General features: G+C 35.2%; 1 protein-coding gene across 2 annotated transcripts in view; it reads right to left on the reverse strand.

Moving 5' to 3' along the window:
• Foxp2 (forkhead box P2) overlaps nt 1-18888 on the reverse strand; it is a 531866-nt gene that overhangs the window by 338750 nt on the left and 174228 nt on the right. For both annotated transcript variants that reach the window (XM_036182609.1, XM_036182613.1), the window contains exon 3: nt 6164-6254. The gene's annotated coding sequence lies outside the window, so the exon portion shown is untranslated. The remainder of the gene's footprint in view (nt 1-6163; nt 6255-18888) is intronic.

The following is an 18888-nucleotide window of genomic DNA, read 5'->3' on the forward strand; positions in this document are numbered from 1 at the left end:
ATCTACATGTGCATGTCTATATTCTTCTGCTTAAACATATTTCCTATCGCTCCAAAAGACAATGAAGAACAAGAAGCAAGCAGGACAGGTTATACATATTAACATCTTATAAGCGTAAGAGCATTTATGCAGAACTTTCATAAAAGAATGCTGATTGGACCAGCACATAAAACTACCTAATCCTAAGTGCAACACTTATATTGATGTGATCATTTGAAAAGGTATTAAAAGTGGCCTTTCCATGTTATAAAAATCAGTATTCCAGATGAAGTCTAAAAATTTCCAGGTTTACTCCCACGTGGCTCACTATCTTATAAATATACATGCCTGTACTTCCATTACATTTGCCTGGGAGATCATATATTTGGTTAGTATTAATCCACATACTCTCTACAAAGATAGAAATAGTGCCAAAATTTATTAAAAAATTAGTTTTAAAAGTAAGTTATTAGTTACTATCTAAATAGAAATTACCTATTGACATTTAAGAAGTTACCCTCAAACTTTGTAAAATGAGGAAGAAAAAATGTTATATCTCACAAAATTAATGAAGACAGAACAGCCACTCAGTCGTTTAGCTGGGTGGTTTAGAATTAGCCTTTCAAGAAGTTGTGACGCAAGAGAGGAGAGGGGATAGAGGAACAGGCATGGGGAAAAGCCCAAAAAAGAACATCCAAAACTGAGTCCTTAACACCTGACATAATCAAACCAGAACGGGCAATGTACTGGCTTATGCCACACAGTGCTGCTCACATGAACAACCGATTAAACATGGAAGGTAAACACAATGACAGGAAACATGAGAAATCAGGAGGCAGAAGAACGATACTGGCAACTTCCCTAGCACACGGTTTATCTCTATCCCCATGATGTCTCCCCCTATCATGGTATCTCTTTCATTGCTCTCCCAGTTCATCCCTGTTCCAGCTCTGCAACCTTGAATGGGGGGCATGGTTGGACCTGCCACTACTGAATTTAACAGGCTCTGCTGACTTACCTTCTTGTAGGTGGGAATGGGGGTGGGTGGGTTATGGAGGAGGTTGAAGGGACAGGAGGAGGGAAGAAGGAGATCTGTGATTAGTATGTAAAATGAATTTTAAAATTTTTATTAAAAAAAGAAAGATACTAGAGTCTCTGTCACAGGCAGCATCGCATCTGCAACAGGTAGTTTCTGTATCTTTTTATTTTTTTCCCCGAAACAGGGTTTCTCTGTGTAGCTTTGTGCCTATCCTGGAACTCAGGAAACTGTAGGCCAGGCTGGCCTCAAACTCACAGAGATCGACCTGTCTTTGCCTTCCGAGTGCTGGGTTTAAAGGTGCGCACTACCACCACAGGGCAGTTTCTGCACTTTTAAATATAATCATTCTTAACCTGTGAATTCTAATAAATTCTGAAAGGTCACTTTTTGAGGCAGAGCCTTCCTCATCCAACCCAGCCTGACTCACACTGTAGCCAGCACTGGCCCTAAACTTGAAGTGATCCTCCTGTCTCAACCTCCCGAGTGCTCAGATACAGGCATGAGCCAGCCACAGCTGTCTTCAGAAACAGTACCTTTACAGGTGCTCCAACATCTTAGTCCATATGATAGTGGAAATATCCTAGAAATTTGCCTGGAAACATCATTCTTAAATTAAATGCTGACACAGAGACCAACGTTCTAAACTGTAAAGATGTCACATACATAATTTATACATGAAATAATTATATAGATATCATTTGCAGTGAATACTTATTAAACTATTACATGCTGGGCTTGGGATATAATATATCACTTATTTCTGTCAGTCACAGTGGAATAAGGCATTGGATCCTCTAAGCGTACCATCAGAGCAGATATTATATGGGAAGACACTATGAAAATAAAGTCTTGATGCAGCTAAAAAATTAGAAGAAATGACACTGTAATAAAATGGAAAAATAAATCAATGTGCTTTAAAAAGACTGAAATAATGAAAACAATACAATAGGCATTAATTGACCACAATGAAGGCAAGCCCCAAAAATATACCGGAAGATTTACATATAGGGGAAATAGGCAGAAAAGGCTAATTACCTGGGTTTTGGATGACTATAGAGAACATAATCAAGCTAGCTGCAGTCTGGTACCATGAGCCAAATTGAAATAAGGAATGAATTTTAGATCGCATTCAGCCTTATTGCAAAATTATGGCTTTCTATCTGTGAACAAAATTTTATAATAAATTATAATGTTCCTTTTTGTAAATATAATAATTATAAATTTTATATAATAAATTATTCAAATTTTAAATTTGGAATTGCTATAAAGGGACAAGCAAATCAACCTAACTCCCAGATTTGTGTCTCCAATTAATTTATTCTTCCTATAATACCTCTGGTTCAAGGTTGAAAATTCTATAGCTGTCCAAGAATAAATGTTTCTTAAAATACACAAATACACTTTACTATTATGGTGAGCTTCTGGCATTATGCATATGCATTATTTACATCAATGTGTGGTTAATGTTCATTTAGACCTGTGGAAACAAGGCCTGCCACTACATACAATCATGACTGAACCTTAATTAGCAAGTTTCAGAAGCAATTTTGGGAACTGCACAAGAAATCAAATTCCCTTCTCGGAAGGGACTCATCATCATTCAAAATAAATTCTCTCATGATTCATTAATAATCTACTGAAAATTCTTGCTTTATTTAATGAACTTGTTTATTTGTTTACTTATTTTTAATCAGAGCAAACACAAACTTCTTAAGGGAAACATAGTAAGAAATATAAAGGGTGGGAGTGGCTCAAAAGGAGTGTTCTGGCAAGTTTTATGTCAACTTGACACCATCTAGAGTCATCTCAGAGGGGGGACCTCAACGGAGCAAATGCCTCCATAAGTTTTGGTTGTAGGCACCCTGATGTACATTTCCTTAATCAGGGATTTATATGGAATAGCCTAGTCTATTGTGGGTGGCGCCACCCCAGGGATGGTGGCCCTGGGTTCTTTATGAAGGCAGGCTGAGCAAATCATGAGGAGCAAGTCTGTATGCAGCACTCCTCCATGGTTTCTGCCTCCAGGTTCCTATCAGTTTGAGTTACTTCCTTGGTTTCCATCAAGGGACTATGATTCAGGATATGCAAGCCAAATAAACCTTTTCATCTCCAAGTTACTTCTGGCCATGATAACTCATCCCAGCAACAATAAACCTAACTAGGATAGTAATTGGTACCAGGACTGAGGCATTGGTTGTAAAAGACCTAATCAGGCTGTTTCTGGTAGGAATGTGGAAGGACTGTGAAACTTAGGGTTAAAAAGCCATTGCACGTTGAAAGTTCCCTGGGCAGCACTGCTGGAGCTTGGGAGACAATGGGGAAAACAGCGCAGCTGATGGAGGCATGGCTTGAAGTGTTCAGAAGGAAGATTAAAGGCTCAATTGGAGCCATTTACTATTTTGAACTAAGAATTTGTGCTTCTGGTCAGCTGGGGCTAAAGAATCATCCACAACTAAAAAGAGACTAGCAACACTGAAGTGAAATCTTTACTGGGACAAATGATGCTGATTAGCTGGAACTGAGAAATTTCCAGTGATTGAGAAGAGACGAGCATCATTGAGGTTTAATATTCTGGGAGTATTTCCTCAGGGGTAGCACACAGAAGCTGTGGTCCAGAATCAGCCAATGTTGTACATTGTTCTAGCAACTTAACTTACTAGTTTAAGAGTCACTCTGGGGGTACTGGTTTTGTGAAGGGGAAACAAGGGGATCATTGAGGTTTGGCGGTGGGAGAGACCAGAAGAGTCTTCTAGTGAAAGTGCACCCTTCATATCAGTTGAAGCTCCAGAATTGAACGGGTCATGCAGAGAAGCTGAGGCTCAGAACCATGAAAAGAGCCCAAAGGAGGTTACTGAGAAAGTGCAGATCAGTTACAGCAGGAGATCCCAGTATTTTGGAGATGCCAGTATGACTGGATTACTGCCAGACAGCAGAGGTGGTGCAGTGGAGCCACACTTAACAAAGGAGATAAGCTAGGTGTTCTGTGGCAGGCCCTTCAGAACATCCCAGAAGACCTTGAGCAAATCCCAAACATTGAACACTGAGTTGGTTTTACTATGTTTAGATTTGTGTCTCTGCCCTGGTTACTCGCTTTTGGAATAAAGAAGTATTTATTTTGCTTTTACAGAAGCCCATAGTTGACAAACTTTGAACTTTGAAAGAGATTTTTTAATGTTAAAGGGACTTTGATTTCTTTAAAGAGATGGAATTTTAATGTCTGAATGTGTCAAGACTGTGGGACTTTTAACGATTTTAATATATTTTATATGGTGATATTTATTAAAGGAGATCTTGGAGAGAAACAAAGAGGAAAGGTTAATGTTAAATAGTGTTATATTGATGTGTCAGCAGGAAGGAAGACCTTTATTTAAAATAAATCAAATTATCTGTGTTCCTGTAGAAGTAAATATTTTTGAAAAAGAGGATAGGAATCTTATCAAAAGTTATAAAGATGGAGTACGTCAGTGTAATCATTAACATTATTGTGACCACTAATATCCCCACCACACAAAATTGAATATTAGGAAAGCAAGTGTTCTATTTTTTCCATTATTAATTACTAGCTATGAACCATGGGTAAATTACTTTTACAAATCATTTGGAGTCTTTGTTGTTTCTCTGTTTGCCAAATGAAGATTATAGCCTCAGCTCACTTACATCATAAAGATAATTAATGAGAAAATGGAGTCAACTCTGGTCATATCACTTTGAAATCATAAATTCCAGCTAAATGTCTAGTCATTTAATTTCTGTATTTGGCAAAGTGACAAAGTTGATAAAACAACAAGAGCATAATCTTAGGTAAAGCATGACGTAAAATAGCTGGGAAGTATTTATAATGAATGCATAAATCGCACCAAGAAGTCACAGAGGCTCCAGCTTGGAAAAGGTTTAGAAAAGAGGAAGGCAGTTTGCACAAAAATGTGGTCCTGAGGCTTGCCTGTGACAAAGGGAACCCACTGAGAAAAATTTTTGAAAAAGAAGTCAAGATATAATGATTCCCTTCTGTTTGGGGGCTTTCTTTAAAAAAATAGTTGATAAAAGTTGACATACCAAATAGAAAATGATGAAATAAAATTCCTTACTTAAAAGTCTTTTGTTTGTTTGTTTGTTTTATGGGCATGGTGACAACAGAGCTTTAATCTCAGCAATTGGCAGAGGCAGGAGGATCTCTGTGAGTTTGACATCAGCCTGATTTATATAATGAGTTCCAGGACAGCCTGAGCTATACAGTGAGACTCTGCTTTAAAAATAAAAATTAATTTTTTGGGTCTCCTATCCAAGTACTAACTAGACATAAGCCTGCTTAGCTTCCAAGAACACAGGAAATATGTCTCATTTAAGATAATCTGGCCCCAGAGGTTGTACAAATATATATTTCTTTACTATATATAAAATCAATTACTTGAATAATAAGACAGTGAAACTGTAAACATAATTTTACATAAATATTAGAGATTGAAATTGGCTTTGTAAATACCAAGGCCAACTACAATGAAATTTAAAGATGTATAATGTTACTAAGGAAATAAAGTCTTCTTGAACATTTGAGCTCTTTAGTACTAAATGTTAGCTACAACTGGTCCAAATAAAGTTTAGGCCATAACACATGTTTCAAAGAGAAAATTGTGTTGCTATTTTATGTGCTGCCTTATAGTTTTCTCAGCATGTATGGATCCTCTGACAAAGTCAACATTAATTTAAATTAAGTAACCCTAGTTCATGGATTAAACTTAGCAGTAGAGTGCTTACCAAGCATGTGTCTGACCCTCGGTTCAATCTACACACACACACACACACACACACACACACACACACACACACACTTACATGCATACAAGTAACACTGAAAATGCCAGCTCTTAGAATTTAGTTCAACAGTAGCACAAATATCCCAAGTGATTTTTCTTTTAAAACCATGTCTTCTCAACAGTTCAAAACAAAATTTCTACTTCCTTTGTGCTGATGTTTAAAAAGTGAGAGCAAGTTGAATAATAAAGTCAACAAGAAGAAAGCAGGAGGGCCAATCAAATCAACAGTATGCATATGGCTACAGCTTGACACACCTCTGTAGTCCATTAGAAACTCCGCAATATTGAGTAAATATACTTAACCCAAATACTAAGACTCAAAATAAACAGTTACCTGTCTGTTCTCAATCTTCGATGCACCTTTTAAGTCAACCTCGGAATGGAATCCTACATACATTCAGTCCCAGCATCACATTAGAAGAGCCCTATAAGTAGAAATAATTAAGAGCCCTGTGAGTAGAAAGAAATATCTCTACTTTGAAAGATAGCCTTGAATGTGTGTCATAATTAGTGTAATCATTAAACCAAACATAACATATTTACTCCCAAAACAGATTGGTTAATTCATTCATTATTTGTGAACCTCCAAATTAGTATGAAATGCATTAGATATGTTTTTCATCTTAAGAACTTTAAATCTCATTGTTGGGAGCTCACAAGAGGCATTGCCAGGAGGTTCATATTTCATTCCCTCTTCTTACAGAGATTGGGAAGGTTTAAACTTTCTGATGATTGAATTCTATAATTTGTAAAATAAAAGTATTTGTGTTGTAGGATCCCAACAGAAAACATGACTGATTTCAATTGCCTCTTCAACACATACTTAATAAGCTATCTAGGCCTTTCCACAATTAACAAATTGGTAGTAATCATTTTCTCCTTTTAACACAATATAAGGGTTATTACTTCAATGATTATTTGAATTTCCTTTTTTCCAGCCCTATCTCCTACTCAGCCAGTTAGTTTTCCTAGTGTCTCTCTCTTTAATCTGAAACATTTATCTCGTTATCTTTTTTTATTTTTTTACTAAATACATAATTCAATAAAGATAGAAGAAAACAGTAGGACTTCGTGTTACACAGATAGAAAATGGATTTTAATCTAAGCATCTAATCTAATTGATTGGTAATTATGACATTGAAAGCTGAACCGACTCTCCATCGGAAACCAGAACTTGCCAGAGTACTGAGATTGATGAGCAGTGTCTGACCAGGCACTGACGCAGTTTTAGTGGCATCATGTGCTAATTCTTCTGAGAATCTGGTCATTACTATTTTTTAAACAATATTTCCAAATGCATATAAGATAAAGAAACCTTTAATCCAGAGAAACAGTAACGGTATGAAGAGCTGGTTAAAACTGAAGGATCCTGTTTGAGTTACAGTGGTAACCACTCAGTGCTACTGCGACTCTTGCTGTGTGTCAGGTTTTCCACAGAGCCATCAGTCATCTATAGATCACAGCGGTTAAAGGAGACTGCTGACATAAACAGGAAGGTAATTCCACTACTGCCCTTTGCATCCTGCTGTTGGTTACTTCCTGTTATCAGTATTCACACTCCTCTCAATATTAAGATCTTCCACAAACACAGGCTTTCTCTGTACTTTCACAACGTTAGGATTTCTTCCATAATTATTTTTGTATCGCAGCAAAGCATATTGATTTCTTATTAAAATATAGGTGTCTAGATCAGTTTTTAAAGTCCTACTAGATTATTTTTCTTTTCCTGCGTTCATAGTTTACCATTTTCCAAACCAATCTGCTAGTTTTTCTCCAGTTATTGGGTGATAGTGATTCTAGTGATCGGTATAAAACTAATAATCTTAGGATTTTGAGGAATATGGGGTTTTTTTTGCTAGAAAGCATACAGAACATAAATTATTTAAAAATATTACTATGTAGTTTCTAAAATACATGAAAGGCTTAGAAGAAATTCTCTAGTAGTCTGTTTAACTTGCATTAGGCATTCACATGAGATCAATATAACATCAATCATTTGTAGAAACACTGAAAATAAAAAAAATAAATAGGTAAAATTTGAGGTTAAAAAGTTATTCTTTCTCATAGGTGGGTGAGGGGATAAGATGGAAATGGGAGGAGTGAGGAGAGGGAAATCAAATATATCATATGTAGAAATTTTCAAAAAAGAAAGGTAATACAAAAAGTTATGTGGACTATAATCTGCCCACAAAAGAAAGTGCTCAAGGTGCATTATTACCACCATTTTGATTGTCATAGTGGGAACTCGGCTGGCCACAAGCGTTTATCTGTTACCACCATTGTGTGCTATTAATCCAGACTATTGCCAGGGAACATAGGCAATCAATAACTATTCATTGAATTGATGTAGGACTCTATGAACAAATAAATACTGAACTGAACAGGCGTGAGGATTTAAATAAATATGAGGTAGAATAGACAGTGGTTTTGAATCAGAAAGAAGAGGCACACTTAGGTAATCCTTGTTGTAGAGTTGAGAGGAAAATTGTCAGAGCACCAGGGCTTCCTTTACAAATGAAGACACTGGAACCACAGAGTCTAGCTACTGTTCCTAAAAATCTGTAGGAGTTGAACCCACACTTCTGGCTCTCAGTCCAGACCATTTCCTGGGATGCCAGCTGCTTATTCTGACAAAAAAAAAAAAACAAAAACAAAAAAACTAAAAAAAAAACAAAAACAAAAACAAAAAACTTCTACTAAGAGCTGCACAAATCCCAACAGACAGACACTCCTTCCATGCCTCTCCTTACTATGCAGAGGATAGTAAGACCTCCAGATCTGCCCATAATAGACCAAAACTGATCAAGAAAGTAACTTCTCCCTTGGAATTGTTTTCCTGATCAACTCATCTTCTCTGACCTACAAAAGACTCTCCATGCACATAACCATCTCTGCTATTCTTCTCCATTTGACCCTCTGTTATTAATCAAGAGTCTACATCCAGATTTCCTGTTTTCATTGCACAAAGGGCAGATCGACCATACCATAAAGAAAAAAAAAGTGAGAGATATAGAAAAGGAATTAATGTAAGGAAGTGCTTATACCAGCTAAGAATTCAAGCAGCTAGTTGAGCCAGGAACATCAGCCCCATACCTCATCTCTACTACCCATAACATGTCTGTTCCCCAGTGTGATACTTTAGTGAAGCAAACTCCTGTTTCCTGTAAATCCAATGGCATTCTTCACAGAATTAGAAATATGTATATATAATATATGTAAATATATTATATATAAATATATGTAGAATTACTTTATATTAAACTAGTAAGGAGACTAATTTCAGAAATGACCCAAATGACTGGTGAGCAGGGAGAAGCAAGAGGAGAAAGCTGAAAATATAAACAATATAGGATTAATATGTCTCATAGCATCATAAAGAAATTCATCACTTTGATGACTATTTTAAAAATAAAATTATGGGACTCATGAATGTGTGAATGAGTGGGTCTCTGATTCTTGTGCCTTCTCTTGGGGCTTTTTTAGTTCTGTTGAGTTGCCTTGTCCAGGCTTCATGTGATTTTTATTTATCTTATTATAACTTATTTTGTTATGTTTTGCTGTTATCTCTTAGAATCCTCTTCTTTTCTCATGAGAGACAGAAAGGGAGTGGATCTGGATGGAAGGGAAGTGGGAGGAAACCAGTAGGAGTAGAGGGAGGGGAAACTGTAATAAGGATACATTGTATGAGAAAAAAATATTTTCAATAAAAAGGGAAAAATAATTTTTAAAGAAAAAGTACATCAGTGATTTTTCAAAAGACAATGAAAAGAGGTGTCTTAATTTAACACAGCAGAGTGTTACTTTCAGTTTGGAATTTCCAATAAAATTAATTAGGAATACGCATTTTAGAGTTCATACAATTATAGAATATTGCTTTAAACAGTTGATAATGTGAGTTTAATAATATCTTAATAGGGACGAATTTTTAGATTTTATGGTTATTAATATGTTCACATTATAGTGATGACTTGATATGATAGGAAACTATGAAGCATATCTAAATATACAAGCATACACAATGATTGGAGCTAAGTGATATGAGATTTCCTCTGAATTTGGTTCTCAAATTAGTCTTCTATCATTCAAGTGGATCCTCCCTATTGGTTAAGGCAAATTTCTTCAGTTACAAAAAAAAGAAACAAAATAAATACACTACCATTCATCCACATTGGATAAAACATATATCCAACAGAGTATGCACATTATATTGACCAGCTCTCTGATGAGAAGCACAGGGATATAGGGGGGAAAGTTACTGATAATTTTGTTATCACCATATCCCTGTTAAAATATTAATGAGATCTACTCAGAGACATTGAGGTAAAATCAAAGCACACCTAGAAAGTGCAGTTTAGGTGAATGTTTGATATTATGGATGCAGCTCAAATATTTATGAAGGCTAAGACTGTGTTATTTACAGTCATTGCATACATTTGTTACATTTTTGTAGAAGTACTATGGAAATATTTAAATATATACTTTAGAAAGATGTTCATGTCAAATAGAGTAGAAATCATAATTAAATCAACAAACAGGAAAATAACATTGCTAACATAGGAGTTGGACAAGCAGACAATATAGACAGGAACCCTGCTATGACAATTACTTCCAGAATTATGCTTTCTTGGACTTTACTCCAAGGGAAGGTAAGGGTTCCCCAGTAGAGCAGCATAAAAATGCACTGTCATATGCACATAAAAGGTGTAAAACTACTTTAAACTATAATTCTTAATAGAATAAAGACCTTTTGTTTGTTTAGTCCTTGTAGTTACACCTGATATGTATAAAGCATGTGGTTGGCTGAAAATACAGAGATAAAGACACTCTGTTGATTGTGCTTAAGGATATGGTTTGTGTGAAGGAAGTATGAATTTCAATGATGGATATTTGCCGCAGATGAGAATAGGTGGTGTAAATATGATACAATATAAGCAGAAGTGAGCTGTGATGATACCAACTATTATAACATTTGGCAAATTGAAAACATCAGTTATTAATGAAACAAGAAGGTAAACTGACATATATGCCAGGATCACACATAACTCTCCTACTGAATGTTCTTGCAACAACAAAATGAAAAACTCTTATAGACTTAAAATTGAAGACTTAAGTATATCCATATTTTTGTTATATTTTGTAAATGCTACCTGAACTTACCAATTTGGATGTCATTGAATGCTACAAAAAGGTTCAGCAAAATAACAGGGTTTACCTCTGTCAGCCTTCATAAGACATAGAGGTAATTTGAGGAAATCGTCTCCATAGCCCCTTTCTTGATTCCAGAACTGCTTTGACAAATGTTTAATTTCAATTGTAACACAGAGAACCAATATTCAAACATAAGAAAAAGTCTTCTAGTCTACATAAGAAAACTTACAATCACTAGCAATAATGCATTTCCCATTGAGATATTGATAGTGATAAATATTTTATCAGGTAGACAAACGTGCATGACTTGAGATTTCAAATTCAGTCTACCAACTGCTTCTCTAGGTTTAAAGTACAAATCTCTGCCATTTTTACAGCTTCTATCACAATAAAATATATTCACAAATTGGGATTTTTTTAACTACCTAATGATGTCTGTGATATTTTTTTCAATAATTAAACTAGCATATGATTATTCGTGGCATAATATTTGTTTAGTTAATGCTGCATTGATATTAAAGTTTTGAATTTAGGAAATTCTGACTTCTATTATCCCCATCTATTTACTTTCTGCATCCTTTTCCTCCACTGGCTATTTGTCTGAGCTTTTACTAACAGTGAGCTGCCTTCTCAGACTAACTTCAGACTCCTTAACAGAACAAATGTCATGGCTTGGATATGAAAGGTACCCCACAGACTCATATGTTGACAGCTTGGTCCCCAGTTGATTGTACAGTTGAGAGAAAACTGGATACTGAAAGTTGAACTTTTTTATGGATTACACCATGATGTTGCATGCGTTACTAAAAGTAGTGAAAACTGAAGGAAGTAGACCATGGAGGGAATGCTTTTGAAGGTTGTATCTTGTCTTTACTCCTTTCTTCTTTGTTCTCATTCCTGGCTGTCATGAAGGGAGCATATCTCACTGAATCATCTTTCTGCCATGATGTTCTCCCCCAGGCCTAAAAGCAATGAACTACAGACTAACACTTCTGGAACAATGAATGAAAATACAGATCTTCCCTTCTTTCAGTGTTTCTCAAGAATTTTGTACAAGTAATAACATCTAAAATACTTAGTCAAAATACATTTTTTATATAAAATACAAACCTCTGTCTTGAGTTTAAATTGGGTTTTAAATGAATGATGATAATATCCAAAAGAGTGAAAGAATATATTCAGATTATATTGCAATTATTAGGAACTTACATTAACTATAAAGTGATACAGTATAATTTGAACGTGAATATGGTGTTGTAGAATATTAGCTAAAGATGTGTTGCATTTGTTTATGCTGTGGAACGTTTGTTTAATGATGCAAAGATGTGTTTGTTGAATTCTTTTATGTTGCGTTTCTTTAACTCTATGACTACTTTGCCTATCTAAAACATTTGATTGGTATAATAAAGAGCAATAATTGGTATAATAAAGAGCCAATAGCAAGGAGGAGGAAGCATAGGCAAGACTGGCAGGCAGAGAGAATAAATATGAGGAGAAATCTGGGAATAAAAGAGAGATAGAGGAGCAAGAGAAGGAGGAGGACTCAAGATGCCAGCCACCCAGCTACACAGCCAGCCACAGGGTAAGAAGTAAAGAAACATATGCAGAAATACAAGAGGTAAAAGCTCAGTGGCAAAAGATAGATGTGATAATTTAAGTTAAGAAAAGCTGGTTGGAAATAAGCCATACTAGGACCACACATTCATAAGTAAGTATAAACCTCCATTATACATTTGGTAACTGGGTGGTAGCCCCCCAAAAGAGAAAAGAGCCAAAAAGATAATAAAAAAAAACCTACCACTTGGGCTTGATGTTAGTGTCAGATAACGGTAAAAATGTAACATGTAATTACAACAAGATTTTGCAATAAAACGTGTATAATTCAAAGTTAACTTTCCTATTTACTGACAGTAAACAAGTAGTATTTGGAATTAAAACCTCATAAAATTCAGGTTAACTCCCTTCAAAACAAGATACTTGGGTATAACTTTAACAATTTCTGTACAGTATCTCTAGAAAAACCATACAAATAATTAAGAAAAAACAAATATCTAAATATATCGAGGTTCCATGTCAATGGTTAGGCACATGCAATATTGTCAGCAAGTCTTCCTTTTGAATTTTATGAATTAAGTTCAAACCTAACAAAAAATTCTTAGCAGATGACTTTTGTGGATACAGAGAAACTGATTCTGAATTTGAAAGCAGAGGAGACATCCTAAAATAGTCATAAGTATGTCAAGGGACGTTCAGAAACTCAAACAATACTACTTCAAGGCAAAATGAAAGTTCAAGTAAGAAAGACAGAATGGTATCGGTGAAAGAAAAGATCAACAGGACAGAATAAAGACTGCGAAAATAGAATCACAAAAATACAGTCAAACGATATTTGAAAAAAGAAGCAGAGATGGTCTTTTCAAGAATTGGTGCTGGGAAACTGGAAAAATATGAATTTCCACATATGCCTTCCAAACTTCACAAAGGTTCACTCCGAGTGGTCATCAGTCTAGCTGTAAGATTCAAAGTCACAAGACTCCAGGAAGGCAAAGTGAAGCAACCTTGTTTACACAGGTGACTTCTAAGCTACAATCCCAGAGGCAAAGTCTACAAGACACTTGGTAAGCCGGACATGACCAAACATCAAAACTTCCACTTCATAAAAGCACTGTTAAGAGAATGAACCATGCTGAGAAAAGTAACTGCCCAAACAGACTCAATTCATAAAGAATAAATCCCAAATATGTAAAGAATGCTGAAACATCAATTATAACTAAATAGAAAAATATACCCTTTTACAAATATTTTAATTATAAAAATTATTTCTTATGTCCCCCTTCAACCTATCAACAGTATGACTATCCTTCAAATCACTGATATTTATTCACAAATCTACACTGGCCTTTTATTATTCCACCAATTGACTCTAAACTCTAATTTACATCAAACTTTGTTTCTTATTGGTGTCTTATACATAAAATATGTGCCCTATTTGTTTATTTACTTCAAATATCCAATTAAAAATGACATGAAATCTTGAAGGATGAACATGTATTTATATAGTATTTAAACAAGGGAACTCAAAGTTGTAAGAGTAGCATGTAATATACCTAAACATATTAGACTAATTATTTTATACAATATTTGATATGTTCGCTTGGTCTGACTCCTACAAAACAAAAGAATTACTCCTTCCATATGGTTAACTGTAAATCCCATAAAATGTACCTTCAATAAATGAAATATCCATTTCTGCACCTTTTCCATGCCTCCTCCAGTCAATATTCCAACTGAGTAGTAGAAATACAGCAACAATTACATGCACACATATAGGAGTTGCTGCTGTTGCTCTTTTTTTCTTTAGAAGCAGTAACAGTGACAGTTACTATAACAAAAGTGAATGACACACTGATAGAAAGGCCATGTCTTCTAGGAATTCAAGAGTCTAGACTATTTTTTTCTTCACTTTAGTCTGTAAGGATTGTGGTCTTTGTCAAAGACTGGAGTGAAGAGTGACAGGAAGAGATCATAAAGAGGCGTTAGATCTGAGAACATCAGAAACAACATCTCCAGATTACAGCCCCAGTGAAAGGGGCATGGCTAATCCTACATGCTTTTCTAAGGGCACTGTAGTATAACAATGTATCTTAACTGGAGCAGATGCTTATGTAGTAGTTTTGAAATGTGATCATTTCTGTATTCAATCCTAATTTTTAGTCTGAGTACTTGTTTGTCTACATTCTGGTCAAAAGTAGGTGTTTTTATATTTTTTCATATTGCATACATTTGAAAACTCATATCTACATAATACATGTCCTACAGAAGAACAAAAACATAAAATAATTAATTGAAAACTATTACAATAACTTACATGAATGAAAAACATGCTTCAGATTTACAAATGTGTGTTTTCTGAGAACATATTAATGAAATGGAATATATGCATGAAATGCAGTAACATTAAGCCTTCGAAAGAAGGAAATCATGGTATGTGTTATAACATGGGTGAATTTAGAAGATACTCTGCTAAGTAACATAAGTTCTTCACAACAGGAAAGATATTATATGACTGCTTATTTATTAAATATATAGACTTTTAAATTAAAATATATCTGTAGAATGTTAGTGGTTAGAAGGCTGAGTGAGGAAGTAATTACAACTTATTCTTTAAAGGGTAGATAATTTCAATTTTGGTTGATTAATAACAAATATCTAGATATGAATTATGGTCATATTTTACAGCAATGTGAACATAATTATTGAGACTTAAATATAAACTTAATTACAGTAAAATAAGTTTTTTGAATAAATATTTTATCATACCTATGTAATTTATATATTAATATAGAGTAAGTCTTAAAGTTTATATTTTTAATACCTAAATTATGATGCAGAGAAGAGTAATTGAAAGCTACATGAGCTTTGAATTACATAATATTTGCAAAATGAGGCCCCTAACCATTTTGAAAAGGAATAAAAAGTAAATTATTGAAAGCAAAGTTCCTTAGGAGCTAGAAAACCATTGCTTTTAAGGGTTGAGAGAACACATTACACTGGTATGGTATATATTATATAATATAGTAAATATAGCAGCACATCATCTAGGATGATCTTGACAATAACCAGGTTGTTTGGAAATATGCAATCTTTTAAGAATAAAGTTTACATTAGGCATTTTCTGACAACTGTTTCCTTGGGATGATTTGATTATTTCCCCCAATGATCCATATTTAATCATTTATAGAATATTAAAATGATTATGAAACTAATCCTTTTATATTTTATCACCTACCCTACATTAAGATGCTCAAGTGTTAATGACAAGAACAGTCAACACCTAAATAAATTTGTTGAATATACTAAACTAGCTGTTAAACAATTGTAATAATTTTATCTACTAATCTAATAATTACTGAAAACATAAAATATAACTTGGTAGAAATACAAATACTTCATTATACCATCCTATAACCTTAAAAAGCTAAGGAATAAATAAATGAATGAATAAATAAATAAATAAGATGGTTATGTAATTAACTGGTTTAAGGGAAGATCTAGAAATGCTTTATGAAACAGTTAGAACCTGACCTAAACATAAAGATATGCATTATCTTTAAACAAAGGGTGTATAGGAAAACATGAGCTTATTTGTAGAAAATAATGAAAATGAAATGGTCATATAATATTGTAAACAAAGTTGTCAAGTCATTTTTCTTTTAGGTTATTATTTTACTTTTAAATATTTTAAGAATCTGCCAAACCAAAAGCTTTTGTTGATGTGTATAGTCTGCATCAACACTTCTCAAAATGGAGAAGTAAATCATAATAACAAACATATAAACATTGTACTATAATCATCATATCTATGATAATCAGATGTCACCCAATGTAAAAAATAAAAGCCTAAAGGATTGATAGAAATTACAACAAATCAGAAGTATCAAGAAATCATGTCAGGAATTTTAAGGAAAGGGACCATTAAGTCATGAATCAAGGATCTATAATAAAGGGGTATATAAATTTGACACAGTGATTCACAATGAAAATCTCTGCATCTGAAAAAATACCAATGCAAGAAGTGGAGCACATTCTTAAGACCTTCAACACATCAACTATGAACCAAAAGCTGAGGAGCCCCCAACTGAATCAGGCCCTCTGGATAAATGAGACAGTTGATTAGCTTGAACTGTTTGGGAGGCCCCCAGGCAGTGGGACAGGGACCTGTCCTTACTGCATGAGCTGGCTGTTTGGAGCCTGGGGCCTATGCAGGGACACTTTGTTCAGCATGGGTGAAGGGAGGAGGGGACTGGATCTGCCTTGACTGAATCTCCCAGGCTGAGCTGAATCTGCAAAGGAGTCCTTGCCCTGGAGGAGATGGAAATAGGGGGTGGATTTGGGGGGGGGGGGGCGGAAGGAGGGAGGACAGGGGATTTCGTGCTTGCTATGTAAAATTAAATCAAATTATAAAAAAGACCTTCTATCATTTCAAAGAAGTTAAGAGAAAATTAATTAAAACTGACCAAATTACAAGGTAATGAGGAAAACATTAAAGGGAGGGAGTCTTAAAATCACTTGGAAAGTCATTGGAGACGTTGATAATGAGAGAAAGGAAGGAGGAGAGGGTAAAGAGCGGTCATTGCTGAGATGGGGTGTTAAGAAAAGGCACTGATGATGGGGAAAACTGAAGGAAGACGGGAATGACAATGGGATAACGTTTCAGAGATAGTTCCTTTTCATTTCAGACAGATTAGATCGGGAACAAACAGCTGTGTTGCCTATTTGCTTCCTTTGCTTTTCCTGCCCTATGTGCTTTCTCTTACAAGACCAACTGGGTGGCTGCCAAATGATGCTGAAGGTTGGAATGAACTGACTTTACCATGTCAGAACACAGTAAACAGGCCTGCTTTTTAAAATATATATATATATATATATATATATATATATATATATATATATATATTTATTTTCTTTTTTCATATGGATATTTGTGTTTTAATTTTACATATCAGCCATGGGTTCCCGCTGTCCTCCCCCATCTTCCCCCCAGGCCCTCTCCCCATTTCCATCTCCTCCAGGGCAAAGACTTCCCTGGGGATTCAGCTCAACCTGGTAGATTCAGTACAGGCCTGCTTTTAACTTAAGAAAAATGGATATTGTCACCATTACTGACTTCTTCATTAACATTCTTAACAACCTAGTGTGAGACTTTCCATGGAAAGCTCAGAGCTATAGTCAGGCCATTCCATATCTATCTCCCAGGAAAGAGATCCCACCTACATGAAATAAGTGATGCTGTTGCTGAGTCTGTTGTGGAAACTACTGGTATTTTAGTAACATTGAGAATCTAGGTGGAGTTCTCTTGAAGGGTAGAGGATAAGGAGTCATCTCTGGTTTTTTGATTATGTAATCTCACTTGTGATGGAGTCAAACCATAAGAATCATAACAATTTTCACCTGATTTACAGCAATAGTTCTACACCACCATGTGCTTAATCTCTTTCAAGGTCACCAATGACAATTTCAGCTCTTTACAGGAGCTCATCAACACATTGCATACCATCAATGCCACTGAGAAGATGATAGTTGGTTCCTCTAGGAAATGATAGCCAGAGCATGACTAGAACATCATCCCTGCATATGCTCATGCTATTTAAGCCCAGACAAAGGTCATGCTTGAGCCAAATGGGTGGTGTATTCACACAGCTTCCCATCTGTCCATCCTGAATGTGTCAGTCATGGATCTGACCTTTTATCTGGAGGAAGTTGACATATATAATGACCTTACAAAGGTGGCAACCCAGATGTCTGAGATCTCATAGAAGGTGTCCTGGGATCCATCACAATTCATTATCTTCTCTGGCTTTAAAGTGGCAGTTACTTTTCTGACTTTGACAGTGGAGTAGATATTTCTCTCAACAAACACTTTACCAAGCTTATTTTGTATATCACAAATGAATTAGCTAAAGGAGTATCTTTATAGTCTATATTATGTGCAGAACCTTAAGGATTAAGATCTCCTGGGTCTTCACCCAGCCAGAGAAGGAACACAGGCATTAAACAGAAGCCCTCAGTTTCTTGTCATTTCTTTGAATCAACTCAGTATCCCACCACCAGGAATCTGCCCTCCTCTGAATCCTAATATAAGTTCATGCTACTTGTGCATGGTCTAGTGACCTTAGTATCTGACCATAAACAATTTTCTATTCAAACAAAAATAAAATGTGAACATTCAGTGAAGCGTATTAGCTAGATTTCAAATGTTCAATAACCATGCCTAACCCATTGGACAGTGCAGATAATAAACATCTCTAATACAACACTGTTTGCTTAGATGTATCATTGATGGTGTTCCTCACTCTAAAGGTGGAAATTAACATATTTTGTAGGAGCTAGAATGCTTTGAGTGTTTACCAC

This window comes from Onychomys torridus, chromosome 3 (genome assembly GCF_903995425.1).
Source record: "Onychomys torridus chromosome 3, mOncTor1.1, whole genome shotgun sequence".
NCBI classification, from domain to species: domain Eukaryota; kingdom Metazoa; phylum Chordata; class Mammalia; order Rodentia; family Cricetidae; genus Onychomys; species Onychomys torridus.